Here is a 3,641-nt window from a genome sequence, read left to right as displayed (position 1 = left end):
TCTGCAGTGTTCCAAGAAAAACTCTATTAAATGTTTACAATCAGAAAGACAGAGAGTAGAGGGGAGCGACAGAGATGGAGGGAGAGAAGGGGGCAGGGAGGTGAGGGACAGTGATAGAGGGAAAGAAGAGGGGCGGGGATCTAAGGGACAGTGATAGAGGGAGAGAAGGGGTGTGGGTAGGGGAGGGACAGAGATGGAGGGAGAAAAGGGGTGTGGGTAGGGGAGGGACAGAGATGGAGGGAGAGAAGGGGTGTGGGTAGGGGGGAGGGACAGAGATAGAGGGAGAGAAGAGGGGTGGGGAGATGGAGGACAGTGATAGAGGGAAAGAAGAGGGGTGGGGAGATGGAGGACAGTGATAGAGGGAGAGATGAGGGGTGGGGAGGTGGAGGACAGTGATAGAGGGAAAGAAGAGGGGTGGGGAGATGGAGGACAGTGATAGAGGGAGAGATGAGGGGTGGGGAGATGGAGGACAGTGATAGAGGGAAAGAAGAGGGGTGGGGAGGTGGAGGACAGTGATAGAGGGAAAGAAGAGGGGTGGGGAGGTGGAGGACAGTGATAGAGAGAAGAGGGGTGGGGAGATGGAGGACAGTGATAGAGGGAGAGAAGAGGGGTGGGGAGGTGGAGGACAGTGATAGAGGGAGAGAAGAGGGGTGGGGAGATGGAGGACAGTGATAGAGGGAGAGAACAGGGGTGGGGAGATGGAGGACAGTGATAGAGGGAGAGAAGAGGGGTGGGGAGATGGAGGACAGTGATAGAGGGAGAGAAGAGGGGTGGGGAGGTGGAGGACAGTGATAGAGGGAGAGAAGAGGGGTGGGGAGATGGAGGACAGTGATAGAGGGAGAGATGAGGGGTGGGGAGATGGAGGACAGTGATAGAGGGAGAGATGAGGGGTGGGGAGATGGAGGACAGTGATAGAGGGAGAGAAGAGGGGTGGGGAGGTGGAGGACAGTGATAGAGGGAGAGAGAAGGAGAGTGTGGAGGGGAAGGACAGAGATGGGGGAGAGATGGATGCGTGGGGTGAGTTGGCAGAGAGATGGAGAATTGTACTACCCACAAGTATTGCTGTATTTCCCAGTGTAATAATATCCTTTTCCCCATCTCTCTCCAGGCATTACAGTTCTTCTCTCTCTGACTGTCTTCATGTTGCTGGTGGCTGAGATTATGCCAGCTACCTCAGACTCCATACCACTGATAGGTAAGTAACTGTGTGTGTGTATGCAAGTGTGTGCGCATGCCTGGTGTGCGTACGCATTTAACTAGCCTGCTAATATATACAGTGACTTCGGAAAGTATTCAGACCCCTTGAATTTTTCCACATTTTGTTAGGTTACAGCCTTATTATAAAATGTATGAAATAGTTTTTTCCACTCATCAATTTACACACAATATCCCACAATGACAAAGCTAAAACAGGTTTTTAGAAATGTTTGCTAATTTATAAATATCACATTTACATAAGTATTCAGACCCTTTACTCAGTACTTTGTTGGAGCACCTTTGGCAGCGATTCTACATTGAGTCTTGGGTATGACACTACGAGCATGGCACAGCTGTATTTGGGGAGTTTCTCCCATTCTTCTCTGCAGATCATCTCAAGCTCTGTCAGGTTGGATGGGGAGCGTTGCTGCACAGCTATTTCCAGGTCTCTCCAGAGATGTTAGATCGGGTTCAAGTCCGGGCTCTGGCTGGGCCACTCAAGGACATTCAGAGACTTGCCCTAAAGCCACTCCTGATTGCTCGCACCTGTGGACTTATGAAGGCTTCCTGGCAGAGCGCAGCCCTGACCCTGTTGGTGCTGCCCCCTGGGGATGGAGTGTGGAAGTGGTAGTGTCTAATCATGCTCCTAAGACCTAATCTACGGAACCTATTCCATTACAGTGTGTATAATACTGTGTCTCCATCCTAGGTCAGTATTTTGTGAGTACCATGGTTACCGTAGGGATGTCAGTGGTGGCGACTGTAGTTGTACTTCAATACCATCACCACGACCCCAACAGTGGAGACATGCCTCAATGGGTGAGGCTCTCTGTCTGTCTACTGACTATGACGTGTGTCTGTGACTGTCTGTGTGTGTGTTCATCTCATATTTGTGAATGTCTGGACCTTGTGTGTGTCCTGTCCTCTTCTATCAGGTGCAGTATGTTCTGCTGCAGTACATTCCCTGGTTCCTCTTATCTATGTGTGTGTGTCCTCTCCCTATCTCTGTTTCTTCTGCCACAATGGGTCTCTGGGTCCTCTTGCCTACTCTCTCTCTATGTGTGTCTCTCAGGTTGAGTTGGTTCTACTCCAGTGGGTTCCCTGGTTTCTGAGGATGAAGCGTCCAGGAGAGTGGGGTGAGCTCACACCCCACCACAGCCCCTCCAACCCCCAGACCAAGACCTGCTTCTCTCCCCCTACCACCACCACCACCCCAGCCCCCTCCACCCTCCCCCAGAGCCTCACCTCTCTGCAGGCCAGTCTAAGCCAGCTCAGTCAGCCCCTACCACACCCACCGTCCAACCCAACCCTCCAGTCCTATCCCAACCATAACCCAAACCTCCAGCCTAACATCCACCCTACCCCAAATCTACCCTCCACCCCCACCCCCACCCTCAGCCAAATGGACACCGGCCCTACATTGGCTTCCAGAATCCTATTGAACCAGACCCTGCTGTCACCTGGAGAGGAGGAAGGGGTTCTGACACCCCAATCCTCCATCACCACCCACCCTCCTCCACAATGTTTGGTAGCCCCCCTCCACAACCCCCCACATCTCTGGACCCTGACCCCTCAGGCTCCAGCTGTGTGGAGGCTGGGGCTGGAGCAGGTGAAGCGGGTACTTGCCATGCCCAGGCCAGGGTGTTCCAGGCTGGGGTAGTGGAGGCCCAGCTCCAGGCCCTGCTGGAGGAAGTGCAGTTCCTGGCCAATCGTTTCCGTGAGCAGGACCGCAGGGTGAGCGTGGCGGAGAAGTGGCAGTTTGCAGCGGCGGTCATCGACCGTCTGTGTCTGGTGGGGTTCAGTGTGTTCAACATCATTTGTACCATCACCATCCTCATGGCCGCACCCAACTTTGTGGAGGCCGCCTCCAAGGACTTCTTCTGAGAAGGAGAGAGGGGGAAGAGGAGAGTGGGGAGAAGGGGAAGAGGAAAGAGGGGGAGGAGAGAGGGGGAAGAGGAGAAAGGGGGAGAGGATAGATGGGGAAGAGAGAGGGGAGGTGGAGAGGGGGAAGCGGAGAAAGGGGGAAGAGGAGAGAGGTGGAAGAGGGGAGAGGAGAGAGGGGGAGGATAGAGGGGGAAGAGAGAGGGGGAGGAGGAGAGAGGGGGAAGAGGAGAAAGGGGGAGAGGATAGATGGGGAAGAGAGAGGGGAGGTGGAGAGGGGGAAGAGGAGAAAGGGGTCTAGAGAGGGGGAGAGGAGAGAGGGGGAGGAGGAGAGAGGGGGAAGAGGAGAGAGGGGGAGGAGGAGAGAAGGGGAAGAGGAGAGAGGGGGAGGAGGAGAGAGGGGGAAGAGGAGAGAGGGGGAGGAGGAGAGAAGGGGAAGAGGGAGAGGGGGAGGAGGAGGAGGAGAGAGGGGGAAGAGGAGAGAGGGGGAGGAGGAGAGAGGGGGAGGAGGAGAGAGGGGGAGGAGGAGAGAAGGGGAAGAGGAGAGAGGGGGAGGAGGAGGA

General features: G+C 54.9%; 1 pseudogene; it reads left to right on the top strand.

Annotated features, from left to right (window-relative positions):
* The window catches only part of LOC135574970 (neuronal acetylcholine receptor subunit alpha-7-like), an 11,103-nt pseudogene extending 8,022 nt beyond the window's left edge, over positions 1 to 3,081 (top strand).
* Positions 3,082 to 3,641: the final 560 nt, after the last annotated feature.

The sequence above is a fragment of the Oncorhynchus nerka genome, linkage group LG14, assembly GCF_034236695.1.
Source record: "Oncorhynchus nerka isolate Pitt River linkage group LG14, Oner_Uvic_2.0, whole genome shotgun sequence".
In the NCBI taxonomy this organism is placed as follows: domain Eukaryota; kingdom Metazoa; phylum Chordata; class Actinopteri; order Salmoniformes; family Salmonidae; genus Oncorhynchus; species Oncorhynchus nerka.
This window is presented reverse-complemented; position numbering and strand designations above follow the sequence as displayed.